At 30.1% G+C, this 26,766-nt stretch overlaps 1 protein-coding gene across 4 annotated transcripts in view; it reads left to right on the forward strand.

Annotated features, from left to right (window-relative positions):
* Positions 1-10,072: 10,072 nt before the first annotated feature.
* LOC119606394 (acidic repeat-containing protein) overlaps positions 10,073-26,766 on the forward strand; it is a 40,048-nt gene continuing 23,354 nt past the window's right edge. For 2 of the 4 annotated variants that reach the window (XM_037959843.1, XM_037959841.1), the window contains exon 1: positions 10,075-10,261. The gene's annotated coding sequence lies outside the window, so the exon portion shown is untranslated. Of the gene's footprint in view, positions 10,262-10,563; positions 11,026-26,766 lie in introns of those variants that run through there. The other 2 variants (XM_037959845.1, XM_037959842.1) reach the window with 2 other exon arrangements.

Here is a 26,766-nt window from a genome sequence, read left to right on the forward strand (position 1 = left end):
TTTCATTCCGAAAAGTTGTAATTTTTCCATTTTTAAAGAAGAAAATTAGGAAAAATAATTCCACTTTCGATTGGAATGGAATTCTGTGACAGGTACCTATATTTGCATTTCACGAATCTTATATACCCTTCACCATAGTGTGTTTAAAAGATACATTTTATTTCATTTTTCCCGACACTACCATTACTTTAGCGATAAGAAAGCAAAACAACAACGACAAACAAAGCAAAACATACAAGAAAACAAAATACCCAAAGCTATAAAACCAACACACGTTTAAACATACGTTTTTTTCAATAAGCAATGTTGTTGTTGCTTTGCTGTCAATGCATGCAACAAATTGTCTTTTTTTGATGAAATTTTTAGAAGTTGACTCGTATTTTTGCTCATATCTCCATTATTTATGGATGGAGTCTATAATTTTTCAATAACGACGGATTGTTTGTCAATAGTGAGCTTACCACGTTTGTTAACATTTGGACAACGGATGTGTATAAAATTTAGATTTCGACAACGAATTGTTGCAATGTTGTCAACATTAAATAGTGTTGTCGTACGTATGTATGTATATACTTTGACAACGAATAATATTGGAAAATTATAAACAGTTTGGTGTCAATTTGGTAACAGGCGTGTATATTTCTTTTTTCCTCTGTATATAATATACATTTTGGAAGCTAATTTAAAAGGGGGGTGTTCTTCATTGAAGAATTCAGGGGCGCGTGGTAGACCGTCTCTAGTCTACCTAGTGAATGAAAAAGACCACCGTAAAATTAGGCCGTCATGGCAGGTGTTCACTTTAAACTCTCGACATTCGTGCCCCTATCCTTGACTTTTCTCCGTATAGATGTCATAGACAAATAATGACACCTGTTTATATCGAAAATTTGCAGTTTTGTATTTAATTTTGTTTAGAGTAAATATCGAAAACTTCAAGGCATTTGCCGCGGAAACTTTTTAACGCTCGGGAAAAAGTAATAAACATTTCGACGTATATTTTTATGCTTTTTGTGGAATGGATAGGACCGATTTGAAATTTCCAAAAATTGTATAAATGTTGTAGCCCTAATGTACCTATGTATATCAAACAACATTTAAACTCAAAACTGGTGTAGAGTATCATATGGTCGGTCATGACCAATTATAATTTCTTGTGTTATAGTGAGTTTGTTTGGTAGATCCTTCCACTAGGTTGCACAGTGGTATAGGAAAAAAAAAAGAGGGAAATAATTCGGTAACTTCTAAACGGTTAATCCGATTTTAATGAAATTTGGTATGCACAAAGAGGAGGTGTTGTCGAGTTTAGGTTTTGAATTTGGACCTTATAGGCCAACCAGGGGCCCGGCGGGGGGTCCTCAAATTAGGACACCTCGGCTATGTTAAATTTTTAAAACGATCCTATTTCTTCATTTGAGTTCCGATTTAAAAAAAATTTCGTATATAGAATCTCCTCATCGAGCACTATAAAAAATGTCGTCATAGCAGTAAATTATCTCTTATAGTTTAGGAGATATTCGCATTTGAAAATTAAAATTTTAAAATTTTTACCGTTCTTACTTTAGTTTTTTGATAATAGCGGGTCCAAATATTCCCGATTTTCGCCATTTTTTTATTCGCTTAACAACAAGTTTATATATCAAGCAGTGAAAGAATTATGTAAAAATCATGACTGAGTCCAAAGTTATAGGCATTTTAATTTAAAAAATTAAAAAAAGGCGATTTTTTGCCATTTTTTTGGGAAAAAAGTATCTTTTTCTTTTTAAGTTATCTAAAAAGTTTCTAAGAAGATGTATATAGAATTTATACTTTTTGAAAAGCTGACTTTACGTAAAATACGATAAATGAAACAAAACCTAAAAATTTTTGATACCGAGGGGACCAGGTCCATCCAAAAAACCCTATTTTTTTATAGAAAATTCAATTTTGAGCATAAATTCTCAAATCGCATAGTCGATATCAAATTATAGTGACCTGTTTTATATGACCCAATATGTTCTTAATCATTTTGTAACGGGTTTCGATAACCCCGCCCCTGGTATGGATATAATAGGCAAAAAACCAAAAAATCCCATTTTTGGGATTTTTTAAAACTTTTTTGGGAATTCCGGGATTTCTAATAAGAAAATTCGAACTTTTTATTTAATTTTAGATTTTGAGTAAAAAAATCTACCTAACTGTAAAATTTCATCAAAAAATATTCATAAATAAAATTTTTATTGCAATTTGAAAAATTTGTATCTTCGCAAAAACTGAATAAAAAACATTTTTTAATTTTTTTAAAAAAAGTATTCCGCGAATTTTTTAATTTTCAAAAATTATATACAGTTTTGAAAAATAGACAAAATTACCTTTCCATTGATATATAACATGCCTACCTAATGTTTTTTAAGTGACAAATTAATTAGGGAAAACTCAACATCTTTTAGAAAATTTACCTAGCACTATTATTTTCATCCATAACGTTAACTCTTAAATTTGTTACATATATTAAAAAATTTTCAGGTATTATTTTTTAAACTGTAATGATTTTTACCCCTATAGGTCACTTTAATAGGTAGCTTATTAAAGTGACCTATTGAGGAAAAATTCATTACATAAGGATACGTTAGACATATTAGGTAGAATATCATAACCCTTTAAAAAATAATTTAATTTAAATACCTGTAATTAATATATAAGACAGGTTTATATCTGTTTGTAATTATTTGTAATTTTCTAACCATGGCGATCGTACTAAAAAAAAATGATTTGTGCTCCATTTTATTTGAACACTCTTCAGCTCCTTTTCAAGATAAAGTGAACTTCTTATTGAAATATATTGAAACTGCACATAAAAATAAAGTGGATAAAACTGATATATGTAAAATTGAAAATTTTATAAAATCAGTTGATATAAAACTGAAGAGTGTTCGGTATTCCATTGCTAAATTTCGATCGAAATTTTCTGATTGGCTGGATGAATGTGTAGAAGTTTCTATTTGCGTATCAACTGTTGGTGCTCCCTGTAAGCAGTATGAGGATTTGAGCTTAAAATCTAAGAGGAAAAGGTTATCAACTTCACTAGAAACCTTATCTAACGAAGAAGTTTCGGACACTTTTAAAGCAATGTTAAGAAAAGAAAAACAGCCTTTGGATGCCATAAAAATTGCAAATATTCTTCCAACCGCATCACCAAGACGACTGAAAAGAATTGTAAAGAGTATACCCACACCATCATCTGATACAACGTTCACTGAGGAAGAAGCTATTGCGCTTATGTTGCAGCTGGGATTAAGTCGTGATAACTACATAACGTTAAGAAAGGCGCTATCTGAAAAAGGAGTGGATGTTTTACCATCATATGACAAAATAAATGAAAAGAAGAAAAGCATTATACCACCTCCTATTGAAATAACTGATCGGAAGGCTGTTATTGGACTCGGCGCTCTACTCGAAAATACTGCTTTAAGGATTGCTTCTGACTTTTCTTCAGACCAACTAAAAAAAATAAATTCTTGTGATCTTCAACTCATTTGTAAGTGGGGATGTGATGGATTATCAGCACTCTCGGAATATAAACAAATCAACACAAGTGAATCATCTTCCGAGTATAAATTCGAAAGTATGCTGACAGCGATTCTCCATCAACCAGTTTCGATGATATTTGGAAGAATTCGACTCCAGGATCCAAAGCTTTTTGTAGGCCAATAAGCTTTGAGTATATAAAGGAATCCAAAACAACAACGCAAGATTTGATAAATCGTATTGAAGCAGAAATTAAAAACTTGGAACCTATAACAATCGAAATAGAAAATTATTCGTTTAACATGTCCTATGATTTAAAACTTACAATGATTGATGGGAAAGTTGGAAATGCCATTACAGGAACATCATCTACTTGGTACTGCTACATATGTGGTGATAAAAAATCAGAATTTTCGAATATTTCCAAGCAAAGATCAATAAATGAGGAAACATTACAATTTGGAATATCCCCCCTACATGCTCGCATACAATTTCTGGAACATTTTCTACATTTAGCATATGATTTAAAGTACAGAAGCATACCGGAAAATGCAAACAAAAGTGCAAATAACAATAAGGAGTTAATGGAAATGAGAGCCAGTGAGAAACGAAGAATTCAAGAGGAATTTAAAAAGCGGATGGGATTAAATATTGATAAACCACTCACAGGATATGGAAGCACAAACGATGGTAATACCGCTAGACGTTTTTTTAAACATTTTGAAACTACTTCCGAAATAACCGGAATTAGTATGGATTTACTGCAAAAGGTCAATATTATTCTAATGGCGATAAATAGCAAGCATAAAGTGAACGCAACAAAATTTGGAGAGTATTCTACAAAAGTTTCTAAATTACTTTTGGAATTATATCCCTGGAAAGAAATGACACCTACAGTTCACAAGATATTATGTCATGGAAAGGTCATCATAGAACATAATATTCTGCCTTTAGGAGAGCTTACAGAAGAACCCCAAGAATCGAGGAATAGAGACTTTAAGCATATTCATCAGTTTAGCTCAAGGAAGTGTTCTAGGCAGTCTCAAAATGAAGATATTTTTAATAATCTGATTCTATCTTCTGATCCTGTTTTATCTACTATAAGGAAACGTTGGATTTGCTACAAAACGTTAGCATTTGAAAATATTCATGAATTTAAAGATTTACTTTATCTTTTAGATATGGACTACTGTGATACCGATTATTTTACAAAATTATATTAATTTATAAAAAAAAAAATAAATAAAGACTATTTTTATATAAAATAAATACTTGTTAATTTTTTTTAGGGATAAAGAATAAAAGATTAATCGTAAAAAGTGGCTGTAAAAATTCATAAAAATTTAGGTAGTAAAACATGCCTAACAAATGTATGGATGAAAATAATAGCACTAGGTAAATTCTCTAAAAGATGTTGAGTTTTCCCTAATTAATTTGTCACTTAAAAAACATTAGGTAGGCATGTTATATATCAATGGAAAGGTAATTTTGTCTATTTTTCAAAACTGTATATAATTGAAAATTAAAAAATTCGCGGAATACTTTTTTAAAAAAAATTAAAAAATGTTTTTTATTCAGTTTTTGCGAAGATACAAATTTTTCAAATTGCAATAAAAATTTTATTTATGAATATTTTTTGATGAAATTTTACAGTTAGGTAGATTTTTTTACTCAAAATCCAAAATTAAATAAAAATTTCGAATTTTCTTATTAGAAATCCCGGAATTCCCAAAAAAGTTTTAAAAAATCCCAAAAATGGGATTTTTTGGTTTTTTGCCTATTATATCCATACCAGGGGCGGGGTTATCGAAACCCGTTACAAAATGATTAAGAACATATTGGGTCATATAAAACAGGTCACTATAATTTGATATCGACTATGCGATTTGAGAATTTTTGCTCAAAATTGAATTTTATATAAAAAATAGGGTTTTTTTGGATGGATCTGGTCCCCTCGGTATCAAAAATTTTTAGGTTTTGTTTCATTTATCGTATTTTGTGTAAAGTCAGCTTTTCAAAAAGTATAAATTCTATATACATCTTCTTAGAAATTTTTAGATAACTTAAAAAGAAAAAGATACTATTTTCCCAAAAAAATGGCAAAAAATCGCCTTTTTTTAATTTTTTAAATTAAAATGCCTATAACTTTGGACTCAGTCATGATTTTTACATAATTCTTTCACTGCTTGATATATAGACTTGTTGTTAAGCGAATAAAAAAAAAATGGCGAAAATCGGGAATATTTGGACCCGCTATTATCAAAAAACTAAAGTAAGGACGGTAAAAATTTTAAAATTTTAATTTTCAAATGCGAATATCTCCTAAACTATAAGAGATAATTTACTGCTACGACGACATTTTTTATAGTGCTCGATGAGAAGATTCTATATACGAAATTTTTTTTAAATCGGAACTCAAATGAAGAAATAAGATCGTTTTAAAAATTTAACATAGCCGAGGTGTCCTAATTTGAGGACCCCCCGCCGGGCCCCTGGTTGGCCTATAAGGTCCAAATTCAAAACCTAAACTCGACAACACCTCCTTTTTGTGCATACCAAATTTCATTAAAATCGGATTAACCGTTTAGAAGTTACCGAATTATTTCCCTCTTTTTTTTTCCTATACCACTGTGCGGTTGTACCACAACTTTTGAAAATATTAGGTAAATAAAATTTTCTAAGTATATTTATATGTCTAACGATGATCCATTAAAAAGTCATAGAGTAAGAAATATAATTAAAACTACAACAACAACAATGCACATATACATACTACATAAAATCAAGTAGAACATGTTGGTTGAGTTTGTTCATTTAGTTCGATTTCTTGGTTTGTTTGTACATACAGAGTATGTGTGTATGTATGTGTCTATGTTTGTAGTTGATAAAGTTTGTTGCAAAAACATAAATGTTATAGACAACACTATGTCGCACGCATAGTATACTCTAGCAACATAAAATTAAAATTGTTGAAATAATATTAAGAAAGAAAGAGTAAATAAACAATCAGCTAACTGGGTTTCTGATGCCATATTTAAAATATAATATTTAGTTATTATAAGCTTGTCTATACATATTATCCCGGACATTCATGTATATAAATAAAAAAGACTGAGCAGCAATAAAAATTTCAACATTTTTCCATAAAAAAAATTTATGAAAATTTTCGAAGAATTTCAAGTGTTATTACACAAAAACTTTTAAATATTATTAAATGTAGTTTCAGTGTCTTAAAATATTAAATAACGTAAATGTTATAGAAAAGTTTTCCCCCAACATTTAATAACTCTATCGGGAACATTCTTTAAAAACTAAAATTAAAAAAAAAAAAAAACAGAAATCACTCTATGGCAAAGTTTGGCTTTGGCTTATTTTCATTCACATGAATAAGACACCATAATCTCCATTTGGTATTCATACCACAACACTATGTTGTCGTTTTTAAAACTCTTTTAGCCAACTTTTAAGTCAACATTGTAGTTGTAGATGTATGCAAGTATCTATGTGTGTTTTGTAGCAGCTACATATGTGTATATGTGCGTAAATGTAGTTAAGTACTCGCAAGTAAAATTAAATGAAAAAATCAACATTTAATTATAATTCATGCATATGAGTACTGTTTTAACACGATTTCACTTTGGTTAACAAAAAAACTACAAAAAAAATAAATTACCAAATGTCTTTATATATATAATTTTTTTGTATTTGTAATGGTTTCTTTTCTTCTGTTTTTTGTGATAAATGAATTGACAGAAATTTATTTAACCACTTAAACGATCAAGTAATTATTATTTTTTTTTTGAAAATAACTGTCGTCATAATATGTTCATATTATTGCTGTTAATTATTAATTGCGTCTCTTTAAGCGATTTTTGCATATGAAATAATATTTTCTACCCTAGAGCCGCTATAACAATCCTTTTTAAGTATTATTAAAATATTTATACACTTATAGTCATGGCTCGTTTGGTTTTATAAAAGCCAATAAACCTTAAGGCTTTTTGGCATAAAATTATTTATATAATTAATTAAAAAGGAGCACTTGCAGGCAACATTGCTGCTGATCATTGGATAAAATATATGAATATTTTTTCAATTTATGGTTTTAGCACTATTTCATTTAGTATTGTTAGGTTTGTTGTATAATTTCATATCAAATTTATCAATGGCTTATAAGAAACCTGTGCCGAATCTCATATACCCACCATCAAACTGTATGCCGTTAAAGGAATGCGTTAAATGAGCGTTAAAGTCATTTTTCAAAGGGGACCTTATATGGGAGGTAGGGTCAATTGTAGACCTATCCACATAAAATTTGGTAGAGAGATTTTGATTCCATTAAAACTTAAGTATGTCGAATATCCTTACTATACTCGTATTTTTAAGCCAGTAATGATTGTTAAAGTCATTTCTTGAAGGGGACTTTATATGGGAGGTAGGATTAATTGTGGACCTATCTACATAAAATTTGGTAGAGAGATTTTGGCTACATTGAAACTTATGTTGAATTACATCACTATACTCGTATTTTTAAGCCAGTAAAAGCGTCACTTTATAAAGGGGACCTTATATGGGGGTAGGGTCAATTATGGACCGATCCTCACAAAATTTACTAGGGAGATTTTGAATCATATGAAACTTATATACGTTGAATTTCATCGCTATACTCGTACTTTTAAAACAAATATGACCGTTAAGGCTGTTTTTGAGGGGTCCACTTGTATGGGGGCTATCCGAAGACCGATATTGCCCATTTTCAATACCAAACAAACCTTACCTACAGAGAATATTTGTGGAAAATTTCAATCCTCTAACTCATTCCGTTCGGACAGAACAGACAGACACACAGAAAGATAGACGGTCAGACAGACAGACAGACGGACGGACAGACATGGCTAGATCGTCTTAGAATTTAATAAGAACCCAGAATATATATACCTTTGTGGGTCTATGATCAATATTTCGATGTTTTACAAACGGAATGACAAAATCAATATACCCTCTCTTACTGTATAAATAGTAAAAAGTAGTATCCGACTGTGACGATATAGTGTGCATAAAAATTTGGCCTCCGGTAGCTAGTGTTCTAGTCTGGTAGACCGGAGGTGCTGAGTTCGATTCCCACCTGAGGTTACCAGTGCGCACAACAGGCCCGATAGAGGCCTAGGCGTATTTCTTCGGATTTGATGTTAGAATGTTCAGTGTCATAATGTCCATTGACGTTATGACACACTGAATTAAGTCATAGTGTCCATTGAGCAAAATGAAATACCCCAGAGTTTAAAATTTTTAAAAGAATCCAAAAAGCATCAAATTTAGGAACAATTCATTTCGGAATAAGGGTGTCCTTTTCCTAAGTTTTAAACAAATTTTCCAATATATTTTTGTTTCAGAAGTGTCACAATGTCCATGGACATTGTGACTCTTTTTGGTGTTTCATAACGTCAAAACTAACTAACTTCAGAGATATGTCCTCCTTTTGCATTTCTCTTACTTATAGTTTCTTTATGTTTTCACTCAAATCTTTATTCTATGGGGTAAATTCAAATGATTACAGATTTGCACTTCTTTTGCCATATCTCTTAAAGTTTCCAGAAAAATGGTGCTTTAAAATTTCACTCAACAAATCGATATTTGGTGGGAAATTCAATTAAACACATATTTATACCCTACACCACTTAAATGGGGCGGGTATATATAGGGTTTGTGCTGATGTTTGTAACCCACAATAATATTGGCCCTTAAGTACACCAATCGGCTTAGAATAATTTCTTGATTCGATTTAGATATGTCCGTCTGTCTGTCTGTCTGTCTGTCTGTCTGTCTGTCTGTCTGTCTGTCTGTCTGTCTGTCCGTCCGTCTGTCCGTCTGCCTGTCTCTCTGCTAGAACTTTTAGCATTTTCTGGTATATTTTCCTCTAGCTGCTGACTACTCTGTTTTGTTAAGATTATTAAATACATTATAAATAGATAAACGACCTCCCCATAATCAATCACTATGCCCGACCTAACTAGGCAAACGAAAAACTACAACTATTTTTAGTGTTTAGTCAGTACAAACATTACAGCTTAATTATAACATCTTCAACATAAAGATGTGTTAAAGCAGTTACCCATAATAACCTAGACAATAATTTAAGTTTTACAAGAACATAAAAGGTGCGTCTATTGAAGAATCTGTAGAGTAGTTGTTATTATGGTTGGTACATACATAGTTGTTAAATAACTTAACACTACATCTACATAATTACAAGACCAAGACTTGAAAAATAACTGTAAAGTTTACTTAACAGCTAAATGTGTATGTATGTATGAATAATAAAACAAATAGCAATAAAAATATTGAAGTAATAAACGAAAAAAAATCTCATAAAAAAACAAGTAGTACAAACTTCTGGGTAATAATAACGTAAAATAAAAAGAACAACAACATAGAAAAAACATTGATACGTACGAGTATAAGTCAAAATTTCCTAAAAGACTGGCAGACTGAAAAGAAAGAAAGATAGAAAAAGAAATTCCATTTTAGCCAAACAAGTATGATGGTAACTTAAAACACTGAGGCAAGATCAGTTGCAGACATTAAGTCGTACTAAACAGTTGTGTTCAAAACGCGACGCGGTGTGAAATTGATCAGTCAGTAACACAACAGAAAAAGTTAAATTAAAAAAAAAAACACGAAGAAAACTCGAAAGAATTTTTTGAAAAAAAATTACAAAATAAATAATCAAATACAAAATAAAATTTTAATAAAAAAGGTAAAGAAAGCATATGAAAGAAACAAAAACAAAAAGTTATAAAAATAGTTTAAACAAAAACAAAATAAACTAAAGAAAGAAAGAGTTAAAAGTTGTTTGCAAGAGCCAGCCAGCCAGTTATGGTTAATAGCAGCAGAGTCTTGAGCCAGTAACAGCTTAAACATTTTTACAACAACAACAACAGTAACAAGTCCAACTTCAGCTTTAAACTTTTGTAAAGCTGAAAAAAAAAGAAGACACTTGTTGGATTTAAGCATTTAAGTGTGTTTGTTTGTGTGTGAGTGCTGTTGGTTTGCTTAAAGCCTGCTTTACTTGCTCATTCAAACGTTTAACAGTTTGGCTCTAAAGACTGACACTATACAACAGCTCTGGCTCTGCTCAGCTCTGCTGCCACCTTGATACTGAAATTGATAATACATAAATAAACAATTGTGCGGTCTACTTAACACTAAAAACCGCTAGAGAAAAGTTTCTACATTATCAGTCGTGCTGTATACGACCAAGTGAAAAGTTCAATTTTTCAATTTTAACGGATATTTAAACCTCTTCTTCTACACTTTAAACAAAACAAACTGAAATTTTTGAAATATTACAAAGAATATATTTACATAATTATTTAAAGATTGTGTTTTTATGAAATAATAAAAAAAAGTTTTGTTTACAATAATTGTTAATTTAATTGTTTATTTAGAAAAAAAATTTAATAATAATAATTAAATTGTTGTTAAACTATATTTAATTGCTACAGCAATAAACTCCCACAGGTAGAATTTTGGATTATCAAACTTTTTTTATTATAAGATTTTAAATTTTTTTTAAAATTTATTTTTTGAAAAATGAAAAAATATTTGTGTTTTAACTCCATACATGATAAATATGAAATTTTATTTGCTGATTCGTTAACAAGTTTTATTTGTCATAAAAAAATATTAAACATTTAAATGGCACAAAGAAAGTGTTACATTAAATGTGTGTGTGTGAATGTATCTATTTACATAAATGTTTATAAGTATGTGTGTGTTTATATCTGTGTGTCTTAACTGCTGCTACTGGCCAAAAGTTACTCATGTTTATTCTGGGAAGTGATTATTTTTTTTCAACTGTTATATATTTCCGATTTAGTCCGAGTCATTTCGATTTCAAAACTTTTATATAATTTCTTGTTTTTATAAAAATAGTTTCAATTATTATGGACTTATTGTCAAATTCTTATTTTTTAAAAAACTTTCATCAGAGAATTCTTTGACAAATAACGGATATATTAAAGGATATCACAAAGCTTTCTAACCAGAGGGCGAAGTCGACCGGCTTCGATTTGGCGCTTAGTCGCCGGCGGACTATATTTAGTTGCTTGAGAAAATTTAAATCGACTTCGCCCTCTGTTTCTAACCGTATATAACTTATTAAAATTTAGAATTACTTTTACAAAGATTTTAATTGTTTAGTTCTGTCACTATTTAAGAAAGTAGTCATGAAATCCTTCGAGGACATCTCTATAATCTCCTCCTGGCTCCATAGAGTCAGTTAAGGGGATAGTTTTGTGCTTCAGGAAAGTGTTATCAGCTTTTTTATTTCTTAGGTTCATAGAAGCTACAATATTTTGTAAAGCATTTAAGTATAGTTTTGCTTCTAATGTAAAGCTACTGCTACCCTTACCATGTCCCTTTCAAAGCATTTCATGAACTGAAAAGATAAAAAAATAACTTCTCTCAACCATTAAACCTTAATAGAACTTTTAATATATAGAAAAAAATCAATCTATTGTAATCATATTTTAACTATTAAATGCTTTTTTAAATAGAAATAATTTCTACTATTGTATGACTATTATTTATCAACGATAAAAAGTTTTCATTCAATACAATAGCAACTCAACAACAGCAAAAAAACTTAAAAGGAAACAACTTTAAGTGTGAGAAAAGAAAAATCTATATAGCAAAAAAAAACTACAAGTATGTATGATAAACTATTATCACTTAAGTTTTTAAGCAATACTTCGATACAATTTTTTTCGTTTTTGCTCTTCTAACTATTTTTATTTATTTTCTTTTAAGCTTTTCCTCATAGTTTTTCATACTCTCAACTAGTTTTCCTTGAAAGCAGGTTAAAGTAAAACAAAACGAAAGAAAATTTATTATTTGTTTAGAGTATTAGAGAGCAAACAAGTAAGAATATTATAATCGGCTTAAACGAATGCTACATACCCAACAACAGCATTTTAGACTTTTTTTACTTAAGCTTAAGTTCTTTAATTCTTTTATAGGCTTGGTTTTGTTAAAAAATTGTATTACCCCCAAGTGTAACTACATATCAAGACCCCATCCTGCCTTTTACACAGGGAAAGGATGGCAGTAGTATCATGGTCATAAAATTGTATAAGATTTCAGAAAATTTCTAGGCGTTACTCCTGCCATGATCAATTCAGTATATTTCCCTTAATTTTGCTGCTGCTGAAAGTAAAAAACCCAAATAAGAAATAAAAAAAAAAATATTAACAAAATCAGGAATGTTAGAAATGTGGTAAACAAGTAGTGAAGATTGTATTGTGGTGTATATAAGGAAATAAGAAAAGTAGAAAATTCAATTGCAATTTTTGCAAACTGTTTTAAACATAGAGATGCTAGAATATAAGGAGGATTTCATATTAAACTGTTCAAAATTTGGAAAAATCTCTGTAGAATATCCAACAAAGTTCCTGATTCAATAACAAAGACTTTTAACTTTGACCTAATTATAATGCGTTTGTGCTGATATTACCAATCGACCAGGAATCATTTTCTAAATCGATTAAGACATGCTGGCTGGCTGTCCATTTCGTTACAAGGACCTATTGCCTATTGAAAATGGTTGTAATCGGTTGATTATTTCACTTAGCCTCCATACAACCTGACCTTCCGATTTGAGGTTTATAACTCATAACTACGTCAAATATACTACTATCTCTCCAAAAACTAAGTTTTATATAGTCATAAATGATTATGCCGAGTTGTATAATGATGGGCCATCGTTTGACCCTAGCCTCCATACAATAAATTGCTTAAATTGATCGGAATTAATGTAAAATTTAACATAACAACATATAGGCCATGTCCGACTATACTTTCCTACTTGTTTTTTCATCTGAATAAATTTTTTTGTTCTATTTGTCTATTTAACCAAAAATATTATCCAAATTTCCTAAGTGGGAGAGTAATTTGACTGGTCCAGTAGTCGCAGAGATTGATTCCGGTAATGGTTGCTTGGTTATCATAGTAGTTTAGTTTGCACAAGCAATCAAATAGAATTGAAGGGTTTCAGTTTTTCTACACAAAGGGAAAAATATATATACACGCCTGGTACCAAATTGACATCAAAGATTTTATAATTTTTCAATAACATCCGTTGTCAAAGTATACATACATACGTACGACAACACTATGTCACGTTGCGTTGTCAACATTGCAACAATTCGTTGTCGAAATCTGAATTTTATACACATCCGTTGCCATAAATGTTCACAAACGTGGTAAACTCACTATAATCAACGGATTGTTTGTCAATAATGAGCTTACCACGTTTGTTAACATTTGGACAACGGATGTGTATAAAATTTAGATTCCTACAACGAATTGTTGCAATGTTGTCAACATTACATAATGTTGTCGTACGTATGTATATAGTTTGACAACGGATGTTATTGAAAAATTATAAACAGTTTGGTATCGATTTGCTACTTCTTTCTTTATCCCTCTATGTAGGACTACAACACTTATCAGATGTAGTATTGTATAGTATTAGATCCAGCATATAGCCATAAGAAATCTCAACATGTCATTAAGTTTGAACCCAGATAACTCACTAATTATGGATATGATGTAGTTGCCAAGGTTTTATTCATTCTGTATTTTTGCAACTACTGTCATTGAAGGGCATCCCAAGCCGACTTGCATGTTTACCTAACATAACTTATTGGACAAAAATACGTATTGACATGATATATTTAGTTTCTGCAGCACAGATTTGCAACTAATGAAAAGCAAACTTTAACTTCTTTTTTGATTTCTAGGAAGTTATTTTGTACAGGAATGACAATGGCTTATAATTCAGTGATATATTATGAAAATAATCTGAAATAACTTATACGGTAAAAACATCAAAAATTAAAATTTTTCAAACAACATTATAAGTGCTTCCAAATGATAACATAATCATGACTTCAGAAACTTATGAAAATGAAACCTAAAAAGGAACATTCCTGTTATGAAAGTAATGTGTTAAATTAACTGATTATAACGTTCCTTTGCTTTACATCCTCTTTGCACTTGTCACGCGGCTATAACTTTAAAAACAATTCTCTTACGATTTTCCCTCTGAGTCCTATAGTTTAAACATTTTTTATTAAATAAAATCTTAAATTTTTTTTACTAAGATTTTGCATTTTCTATATGATGATTTTCCCATATAAAACTTGCAGTAGTCTAGTGAACATATGGGTTGTATTAAATTATTTTTTAAGTGTATAAAGAAATAACTTTTGTTTGTTATCATTATTTGGGGAATTTTCTTTGCTTTTGGCTTTTTTTTAAACTTGTTCTGCATTTTCACACATCTCCAAACGAATATAGAACTTATTTTATACAAACGAGGCTAGACGGGAAAGTGTTTGAAAAGTTTCCCATGAAATAACCAATTTTCCAGACTATTGATTAAGTTGATGATTTAGTTTTCAGATATTTTCATACTATCCCTCTCCCAAGAAGTACGATTTCTAAAAATCTTGAGATTTGTTATATGTGGATCTGTAGTAGGTGTCAGTAAGCAGAGAGTTTGCCCCCCTTCGCACTAGCTTCAGCTTAAGAACTTTGACGCTTCCTTTCGTAATTGTTAAGACATGGTTTAGTTTTGGTTGCTGTTATTGGCTATTTTAATAGTGGCTGATTATATTGTTCACGCCAGTAGTAACCATTGGTATGTAGAGCAAATGTTAGGTCAGTTTTTTTTTTCTTCTCTCAAACAAAACTTTTTTCCCAATACTTTGTGTGCCACTTTAAAATAAAAATGGTTTTATATCTTGCAGTTATTTAGCCGCTGCAGTTTTTGGTCATTTAAAACTTGCACTCTTTAGTGGTTTCTATTTTCTTAAAGTTGTTCCTTGCTTTTATCTTTTTTACAAACATACATACCTACTGTATGTAAGTATATGTTTTAAAACATATGTGAGTAACTAAATGTGTGTTTATGAGTGCATTTGAGTTAGTAACTATTAAGTGTAAAGAATCTGGTTGCTGCTTTTGTCTGTTGTTGTTAATATTTGGATAAGTTTTTTTCCCCCAACACACATATCCACACAATATTCAAAGAGTTAGTTATCTTTTTAACGCTGCTTCTTACAGTTGACCTAGTTGCTGAGGAAAAACTACTTTATTATATTGTTGAAATTCAGGAAATTTAAACGTATCCTTCTTGACACTACAACCACTTTTCTTAGACACAAACAGTAAAACTAAAAACACTCACAGCAATATATAGCAAAAAAAAAAAAGAAATGGCAGCAAATAAAATAGTATAAAACACTAGTTTTAGTTAAAATAACAACAAATTTATTTTTAAAGAATTATATGTATATGTAGTAATATAAATATATTTCTTCATATGTATGTATGTGAGCACTTAGTTATTTGTTTATGTTTGTCTATTGCATACTATTAGGGTGGCTAAGATAATAAAGAATTGTGTCAAAAGTATTGTTCTTTAGAGCAATTGTTTTATATAGGCTTTTCTTAAAGAACTCCAAATAGTTGTTTGGTTCAATATTATTTCAAAATGAAACAGACAGCTAAATCCTTAATATAACTCCAAAACAAATAGGTTAAAACGTTATATTTTTCAAATTAAAATCAAATAAATTTTAGAATCTTTGTAAAAAAAATAACAGATTTTAATTATGTAGAAAAATGCTTTCAAATATATGTACAAAGGTTAAACTCCAAAAAGTATGCTTTGATTTTGCGAAATCCTTAATTATTCTCTCAAAAATAAGAACAACGTCCTTCGAAAAGTAAATGGAACCTATTTTTTGAAAAATACTTAATAATTCCCTCAAAAATAACAACAACAACCTTCAAAAGGCTAAATAGAACCTATACGAACTTATTTTCATTTTGCAGATTTTCTAAGGTTCCTTGTTATAGATTACAATACTGAGAGTATTTTTCAAAAATTTAAGTTTTTTTAAGTTTCAAACAGCCTGAAATTTTAGGGAAAAATCCTTATTTAAAATCTAATTTCTTAGCAATTTTTCCTTAATTGCCACAATGTCAATGCAAACATTAAAATCGAAAAATACAGATACAAAACTCTTCATTAATATTAAATGGTCAGCTTATACATACGTATGTATGTATATGTATGTATAACCGAAAACTTAAACTGAAACTTGAAAAATAAAGAAAATTGTGAAAAAATGGGGAAAAAACTGTTAAAAGATAAATACAACACTAACACACAAAACCGTAATACAACAAATATCTCAAGTGTTGTTTCCTGTTTTCATTAAGAGAGCAAAACAACAACAACAAAAACAAATGAATGGATGGTAAAAACAACTATTTATAAACATCTACCATCATATAGAGTGAGTGAGGAAACTAATACAGGCAAATAAACGCAACAACATATCTAGCAAATAACCCAACAAACATTAAGACTTGAAATCGAACTTTTTAATAAAATTACAGATTTCTCAACAGAAAAAAAGATGTTTTGTGAAGTTATGCGCGATAGCATTCATATGAGTTTTGAAAATTGAGGGACGCTTAAGAAATATTTGATACTTATTGATTTCCAAACTATAAGAGGTGTTTATTCCCAATATGACAGTAGATTGACTGCTATAGACGAAGATGTAGATCTAGAATAAAAACTTTTTTACCTTTGACAATAACTTAAGCTTTAGGGCTTTCTTAACAGTAAGATCAGTTTAGTTTTCATTATAACAAATTTAGCCACAAAACTTCACATCAAATCTATTTTAAATGACAAATTCATGTGAATTTGAATCTCTTTGAGAAAGATTACAAAACGTTAAGATTTTTAGCTGTGTTGGCCTGAAGTAAGCCCATTATTTTTGTTTAACGTCTGTAACATCTATCTTCGCTGGGTTTTTAGCTGCATGAAAAATCTTGGGAATAAAAAAGAAGACAAGCTATTAAGTGTTGTAGTGCATAATAGTAATGTTTTTGTTTTGTTGTTTCATTCTGTTTGTAAGTTTCTGTTTTTGTTTTCAGCATACTGCATTCAAACAATGATTCAAACTTTTATGCTAGCAAGAAGAACCTAACAGTTCTTAAAGACTGTCCCGAACTACAGATGATTCCTTATATCAACAAACAATTTTTTTGATTACAGTTTTTAACAATATATGAGACTTTAATTCACAGCATGGATAATAAGTAATTGCTTATATAATAGACTACTTTTAGTGTTTTAAATAAAGATATTCTCAGTTTTAGACCTACCTATATAGTAATTATAATTTTCTCTTCATTACATTAGATACATACATTAGACTTGGGGGTCAATGATTACATTTTCAATTACAATCACATTTGCAGTAATTTTAACAATTAAAATTCTTTGTAATTCAAGTTTTGTCAATTTCAATTACTTGTAATTGTATTTTGCCAATTATAATTACTTGTTATTGTAATCGAAGAATTTTCAAATACAATAACTTGTAATTGCGACTGTTTTCTCTCATAATTACATGTAATTTGTAATTAGTAACACTTAAATTACAATTACAAGTAATTACAATTGGTAAACTTCAATTATAATTACATATAATTGTAATTAACGCAACTTCAATTACAAGTAATTGTAATTGGTTATTGTAATTGGAAAAACTTCAATTACAAATAATTATAATGGGTTATTGTTCAATTATACATTACAAGTAATTGAATTGTTTTATGTAATCATTACCCCTAATGAGAAAAATGTTGTTTTAAATGGATACATTGACTCCTAGTAAAACTTTTGGGTAGTTCTACCTTTTGTTAGTTGTTGTTATTGCAGAGTTCTTTGTAAGTCTGTATGTTTAAATGTCTATTCATGTTGTCTAGTATGTAGTAAATTAGGTACAAAAATGTACTGAAGTTTGGTTGGTAAGAATTGAGATAGTTGGTTACTTGAGTAAATATATATACAAATCAGTGGTCGGTATATGAAACGGGAACGACTACCGAAGAAACTCATTAAGCTAATTTGTTTTCAGAAAAGCCGTCTTAGTATTCTCTTCTATGCTGACCCCTGATCTATATTATTTTACAAAGGTTGTTTGTTAAAGTGCGCACACACGCACATTACTCACACACTAACACTTACTTAAACGTATCTACATCAATGTCAGTGCACTTAATATTTTCCTTTTTTTGCTTTTCTGTACTTTTTTTTCTATTTTCTTGCTAAAACTTACACTTTACCATTTCTATTAATTGAACTATATATGTGGTGTAGATTGTACTACTTAAATATCTTTTTAAATGCTATTATATTAATTTAAATGTATTATTTTATGTATTAAGTTAAATTGGGTTTTCAATACTTTAGTTTCGACAAAAGAAAAAAACGCAGCATTTTGCCAAAGGAAATTAGTAGATCAAAGACAAGTTAATGTGTAAATGTATAACTTGAAGGTAAAACTTGTAGCAAAGTTGTGTTGCGTGTAAAGAAATAAAGATTGCTAAAATTAAATTAAAAAGAAAAAGGTGAAATTTAGATTAAAGAAAGTGTTGCAAATGATAAATAAATTTATTTTGAACATTTGCCATAATTACTTTAAATTTCCTTACCCTAAAAGTATGCTACAAATGGTGGAACGCAAAGAACTCTCATATGAGCATTCATGCTCTTCCCACAAGTACTAAATCTCTGTCGATTAGCAACATAATTAGCATGCAGAAAATGTGGCTTACTTCATACATTCTAGTAATAATTTTCTTTTTTAAAATATTTACAATATCTCTTATAAAATGTTGAAGCTTTTTCTCTTATACTAATATAAAATATTAAAATTCCTACTCCTGCATCACCTGTACAAAATGAAGTTTAAAAATTTCAATTTTCAATAAAAAACATTAGCAAAAATTCAATTTTAGTTTTCCCTTTCTTTTTTTAATTAACTTCTCGGTCATATATTAAGTTTTCTTCAACAGCAAAAAGCTTTTTTGGGTAAAAAAACTTTCTTTCCCAGATGAGAAAAATCCTCGTCATCTTTATCAATGATGATATGTTTTCGATTTATCGTTATTTATTATTAACACCAAAACCAAAGTTCTACTTAGTACACTTTGAACAAACTGCATTTTACCTGTCTCTTTTTGAGCTGAAACAACTTCAGCAGCAGGAGCTGTCTTAAGCAACAGCAGCTAATTGACAAAGTTTTAATAACATTTAAAGATATTTTGCACAAAACAACATACACAAGCACATGTGACATTTTGGAATTTATAGAAATTTGAACAGTATGCCAGCAGTTAACACATAGTATAAAGGAATTGCATACATACTGGGGGCGTATTGTTAAGGGGCAGTTGTAAATGTGAGTTTTTAGTTACTGAAATCTCAAAAAAAAAAAAATGTTTAAAATATAGCTACAATATTTATTGTTGAGATTTTTCTTAATGTTTCTAAATCTATCACCTGCTGGTTGCTACAAGGCAAAAATTTCAATCCCATCATTCTTATGTTTTTCAAAGCACTTTTCATTATTAGTGCGTATCAAAAATTGGGTAAAACTATAGTATATATTGTGTGACATTAAATTGCTATTGTAGTTAAAACTTTTAGCCAAAACTTAATAATGTTCTATCAACTTAATTTTGCTTTTTGCTATTTCTCTTTTTGCGTAAAATTCAAATAGTATGTATGAACACATATTTGAATATATACATATATATGTGTTGATATAGTATTTGTAAATACATAAATATATTATAAAAGTATTGCATATATTAAAAAAAACACGCTGCATGTGTTGGTAAATGTTCAAAGATTTGTATGTATGTACACGTTTTATACTTAACCTACTTGTAGTTTGTAAAAGCATCTCTATTGGTAATAGATACCCTACATTTTCCTTATTGGAGCATAGGAAGCAGTTGTTTTCAGTTCTAGTTCAGTTCTAATTCAGTTCTAGTTCAGTTCTGTTCAGTTCTAGTTCAGTTCTAGTTCAGTTCTAGTTCAGTTCTAGTTCAGTTCTAGTTCAGTTCTAGTTCAGTTCTAGTTCAGTTCTAGTTCAGTTCTAGTTCTAGTTCAGTTCTAGTTCAGTTCTAGTTCAGTTCTAGTTCAGTTCTAGTTCAGTTCCAGTTCAGTTCTAGTTCAGTTCTAGTTCAGTTCTAGTTCAGTTCTAGTTCAGTTCTAGTTCAGTTCTAGTTCTAGTTCTAGTTCAGTTCTAGTTCAGTTCTAGTTCAGTTCTAGTTCAGTTCTAGTTCAGTTCTAATTCTAGTTCAGTTCTAGTTCAGTTCTAGTTCAGTTCTAGTTCAGTTCTAGTTCAGTTAGTTCAGTTCTAGTTCAGTTCTAGTTCAGTTCTAGTTCAGTTCTAGTTCAGTTCTAGTTCAGTTCTAGTTCAGTTCTAGTTCAGTTCTAGTTCAGTTCTAGTTCAGTTCTAGTTCAGTTCTAGTTCAGTTCTAGTTCAGTTCTAGTTCAGTTCTAGTTCAGTTCTAGTTCAGTTTAGTTCAGTTCTAGTTCAGTTCTAGTTCAGTTCTAGTTCAGTTCTAGTTCAGTTCTAGTTCAGTTCTAGTTCAGTTCTAGTTCAGTTCTAGTTCAGTTCTAGTTCAGTTCTAGTTCAGTTCTAGTTCAGTTCTAGTTCAGTTCTAGTTCAGTTCTAGTTCAGTTCTAGTTCAGTTCTAGTTCAGTTCTAGTTCAGTTCTAGTCAGTTCTAGTTCAGTTCTAGTTCAGTTCTAGTTCAGTTCTAGTTCAGTTTAGTTCAGTTTTAGTTCAGTTCTAGTTCAGTTCTAGTTCAGTTTAGTAGTTCTAGTTCAGTTCTAGTTCAGTTCTAGTTCAGTTCTAGTTCAGTTCTAGTTCAGTTCTAGTTCAGTTCTAGTTCAGTTCTAGTTCAGTTCTAGTTCAGTTCTAGTTCAGTTCTAGTTCAGTTCTAGTTCAGTTCTAGTTCAGTTCTAGTTCAGTTCTAGTCAGTTCTAGTTCAGTTCTAGTTCAGTTCTAGCTTCATTAGTTCAGTTCTAGTTCAGTTCTAGTTCAGTTCTAGTTCAGTTCTAGTTCAGTTCTAGTTCAGTTCTAGTTCAGTTCTAGTTCAGTTCTAGTTCAGTTCTAGTTCAGTTCTAGTTCAGTTCTAGTTCAGTTCTAGTTCAGTTCTAGTTCAGTTCTAGTTCAGTTCTAGTTCAGTTCTAGTTCAGTTCTAGTTCAGTTCTAGTTCAGTTTAGTTCAGTTCTAGTTCAGTTCTAGTTCAGTTCTAGTTCTGTTCAGTTCTAGTTCAGTTCTAGTTCAGTTCTAGTTCAGTTCTAGTTCAATTCTAGTTCAGTTCTAGTTCAGTTCTAGTTCAGTTCTAGTTCAGTTCTAGTTCAGTTCTAGTTCAGTTCTAGTTCAGTTCTAGTTCAGTTCTAGTTCAGTTCTAGTTCAGTTCTAGTTCAGTTCTAGTTCAGTTCTAGTTAGTTCTAGTTCAGTTCTAGTTCGGTTCTAGTTCAGTTCTAGTTTAGTTCTAGTTCAGTTCTAGTTCAGTTCTAGTTCAGTTCTAGTTCAGTTCTAGTTCAGTTCTAGTTCAGTTCTAGTTCAGTTCTAGTTCAGTTCTAGTTCAGTTCTAGTTCAGTTCTAGTTCAGTTCTAGTTCAGTTCTAGTTCAGTTCTAGTAGTTCTAGTTCTAGTTCTAGTTCTAGTTCAGTTCTAGTTCAGTTCTAGTTCAGCATTTGCCAACGATTTAGCCAATATTTTATTTTTTATAGAATGCATCCAATTTGTCAGTAACTTAAACTTTTTCAAACTTGTATTTGTTTGTTGTCGTTGACTGTTTTTGTTTTTCGCAACAACAAACGTACGTTCGTTCCTTCCATAAACTAACAAAATTGAACTTCCCAACATTGGGTAGTATAACAACATTGTTAGCTGTCATTGCATTGAAACTAACAGCAGCAATAGCAACAACATAAATAGTAGCAACAAAAAAACACAAACAACTACTTTGAGTATAAAGTATAAGGTAACAAGGATTTTTCCTAACTTGTCGTAGATATGAATGAACGAATATTGTACGTATGTTCAGGTGGTTGTTCTTATGTGTTATAAGACTTTATAGAAGTTTGCAGCTGAGACTTTAGTTCAGGGAATTATTGATTAAAACTTTGTTTTTTTTTCATACTTTCTGTATAAACAAATACATATACATATATAAATTTTACCAAAGCCTTACCTTGTTGTCACTGATGTAGTAAGTCTTTTCCGTTTTATTTTATGTTTATTTCTATTTTTCCCTGCTGTACAAAGGTTTTGCAATGTAAATGCAAAATATGTAAGTTGTAGTTGGGAAAAAAGCAGAAAAAAACTAAATAGCAAATAAAAATGGAAATAAAAGAAAACCATTTAAGAGTTTTTAATGAAAAAGTTTTATAATCAACAAAATTACAAGTACTTAGTAACAGCATTAGCAGCAGAAAAAAAAACAACAACTTCGAAATGTATGTTTAAAGTAATTACTTTAATTGAACTACAACATTAAATGTTTACCTACTCCAAAAAAAAAAGAAAAACACTAGGTCATATTAACATGTTTTTTTTTTTCATTTTAACCCAGAAAATATAATTGAAATCATTGTCACTAAACCAGTAAAACCAATGTCAAGCAATAACATATATTTTCTTGTTTTAGTTTATTTTCTTGCCTTTTTTTTTGGCATTTTGCGGGAAAATTAAGATTTCATAAAAAGACATCTTTCAACTTGAGCTGCAAGTATAAGCCTTTTACCAATGTAGTCTTTAGTTGTGGGTATACATGTTTGTACATACAATCTTAAATAAATGACTAAACATACCACTTACTACTTATCATCAACCATCTGCACCTCTTTGCCACATACTTAATTTGTGTACAAGGTATATAATCACTTATAACCAAACCGCTTTCACTCTTGGCTCATACCACTAGACAGACAGACAACATTCAGTCAGTCATTTATTCATTCAAACATTTCTTCTACATACATACATACATACATACATATGTATGTGTGTGTGTGTGTACATAAAATCACTGTCATTCAGCCAGTTTTATCTGTCAGTTAGTTATGTGGTGGTAGTGATGCTTTAGATTTGTACACACAAAACTGTGTCGGGTTTTTGGATCAGATCCACACATATTTACAATTATGTGCATATATATATGTTTCTATTGCATATAAGTGTCAACAGTGGTGTAGTTGAGGAGAAAATTTGCAAAAAAATTTAAAGCATAAAAGTCTATTCTAAGTTCTTCGAATAATTTTTCCGATACTCAATAAAACATATTAAAAAGTATAATTTGAAGGGTCATTATACACCACTTTAGTGGGAGGGTATATTGGGTTTGTGCTGATGTTTGTAACGCATAATATTTTGTGCTGATGTTTGTAACGAATAATATTGGCCCTATATCCACCTTAAAGTATACCAATCGGCTTAGAATCATTTTTTGAGTCGATTTAGCTATGTCCGTCAGTCTGTCCGTCCGTGTAAACCTTGCAATGTAACTACAGATCGCAATTTTGGAGATATTTTAATGAAAATTGGTACATGATCTTCTATTGTCCCAGGGACGAAGCTTATTGAAAATGCTTAAGATCGGTCTATTATTTCACCTAGCCCCCATACAACTAAACCCTCGAATAGGGTTTGTAAACCTAGTAATCAAACTGCATGTCGTCATTTTGAAGATAATTCAATGAAATTTATCACATGATCTTCTATGGTCGGCCTCGCCCGATTATAATTTCTTGGTTTGTTTCGTTACTACTTTCGTCTAGTACCTGAGGTACTAGAAAAGGAGAGCACAGTAGGCCCGATAGAGGCCTAGGAGTATTTCTTCGGATTTGAAGTATTTAAATCCTCCTTTCAAAGTAACTAACTAACAACTTTGTTAAGTATTTATGAAGTTCATATCCTGCAAATTCTGTTATTAATCACTTGGAAAAAGTTACTTTACGTACCAATGTGCATTTTGTGGCTAAGAGCATAAAAGTTTGTGTGCGTTCGAGTGCGAGTGGGTCTTGAATTTTTTTTTATTATCAGCTACTGCAGCCACCACTTATAAAGTAACAGTGGCAAGAAACCTACTACATACAAATACATATTGACATAGTTGTAACCTGATTTTAGTAGTGGCGCCTAAAGGCGAAGGCTACAACAACTTTAACAGCTGGGGCAAAAAACACACACAAAATACTAATATACATACATATACATATGTTTCATATAAATATACATATATATTTACTGCATGATAAACTTAAACTTTTTTCTGGTTTATTCAACACACAAAACAACAGCGACAGCAGACGTTTTGGCGTATTCAACAAAACAATAATACACAGCCACTGCAACGTGGAGAAACAGAAAAGAAAAACAAATCCAGCCAACAATAGAAAATAAGTTGAGAAAAAAAAAACTTGTTTACTTTTACTTGACTTAATTTTGGTTTTTGTTTACAACATGTAAAGTGTTTTTGGTTTAAAATCTTTTTCATACCTTACTTTAAAAGTTATTGTTAAAATTATAAACATGTTTACTTACGCATGTTGCCAGAAATTTGTATTAAAAGTCCTTCAAATCTTAAGAAAAAAAAAACACAAATACTAAAGCTTTGAAATTATTAGTCCTACGGGTGTTATTAGATAACACCAACTCTTACCTTAGAATTTTTTTTATCTATAAATTATAACAATTTTAAAATGGCTTTTATTAAGTAAAAACTGAATAAAATATCTATAAGAAAATTTGATGTGCCAATTCTTTACAAACATATACATATCTAAATTAAAATATCTCTAAAATATAAAAGTTTGTATTCAAGCGTTATGTTATTTGAAAAACGAATAATAAATAAATACCTTTACGTCAATAACTTGTCAACAATTACAAGAAAAAGTAAATTTTATTCATTCTTTTTATATACACATTGGCACATAAATAACAAATAAATAAAATTTATTACAAATAAATATTTTTTTCTTTATAAAATATGTCTTCTTTTCAAAGCCAAAAGGTAGACAATATGTATGACTTGTTGTTTGTTTGTTGGCTGACTGGCAATATCAACAATCAATATCAATTTAATGCGACAAATTTTATTAAAATTTCAATGGTGTATGGAAAAAATACAAAAAAAAAAAAAAAGAAAATAAACTTGTTTCCTTATAAAAACTACAATAAATACAAATGCACATACAAGACATTCATTCATACTAGACAAAAAGTATACAATAAATAAAAAACTTTTACTTTTTCTGTGACACTAAAAAAAAACACATACTCGTACGTACGTGTGGCTTGCATACACAATTATGATTGTATTTCTGTTTACAACATTTTTGTGCGTACCACATTGAATTTCTCCTCACCCATTGGTCGCAGTTACAATAACAACTCACACCTTTAACAAAAATTACTTTCTTTTCTTTTGGTTCAGTTTGTGTTCGATAAAGGGATATTTCAATGGAAATTCTTGTTCCACAATAAAAGAAAGTGTATATGTAAATAGTATCGTTAATTAAAATCGAAAGTTCGATACCTTGGTTATTATAGGGAGTAAAACAAGTTTTGGTTAACAAAAAAAAAATGTTGCAGCAAAATTTTACATTGCTTTTGGAAGATTAAAGTTAAATAAGAGATGTTCTAGAAATACATTTTATGTATGTATATATATACATGTAGGTATTATTAGGGAACTTTAAAAGAATTTTTCTGAAATCGAATAAATTAATATAGCTGAGTTGACCACCAACTTTTTAGTTTTTGATCAGTTCTAGTTTCAGTTCTAGTCAGTTCTAGTTCAGTTCATAGTTCAGTTCTAGTGCATTTACTAATTTCAGTTCAGTTCGTTCTAGTTCAGTTCAGTTTCAGTTCTAGTTTCAGTCTAGTTCAGTTTTCTAAGTTTCAGTTTTCTGTTCAGTTCTAGTTCAGTTCTATTCCCTTCTAGTTCAGTTCTAGTTCGTTCCTAGTTTCAGTCTAGTTCAGTTCTATTCAGTTCTAGTTCAGTTCTAGTTCAGTTCTAGTTCAGTTCTAGTTCAGTTCTAGTTCAGTTCTAGTTCAGTTCTAGTTCAGTTCTAGTTCAGTTCTAGTTCAGTTCTAGTTCAGTTCTAGTTCAGTTCTAGTTCAGTTCTAGTTCAGTTCTAGTTCAGTTCTAGTTCAGTTCTAGTTCAGTTCTAGTTCAGTTCTAGTTCAGTTCTAGTTTCAGTTCTAGTTCAGTTCTAGTTCAGTTCTAGTTCAGTTCTAGTTCAGTTCTAGTTCAGTTCTAGTTCAGTTCTAGTTCAGTTCTAGTTCAGTTTT

This window comes from Lucilia sericata, unplaced genomic scaffold, assembly GCF_015586225.1.
Source record: "Lucilia sericata isolate MDLA Ls3-8-SP2 unplaced genomic scaffold, ASM1558622v1 Contig000576F_arrow, whole genome shotgun sequence".
Classification (NCBI taxonomy): Eukaryota; Metazoa; Arthropoda; class Insecta; order Diptera; family Calliphoridae; genus Lucilia; species Lucilia sericata.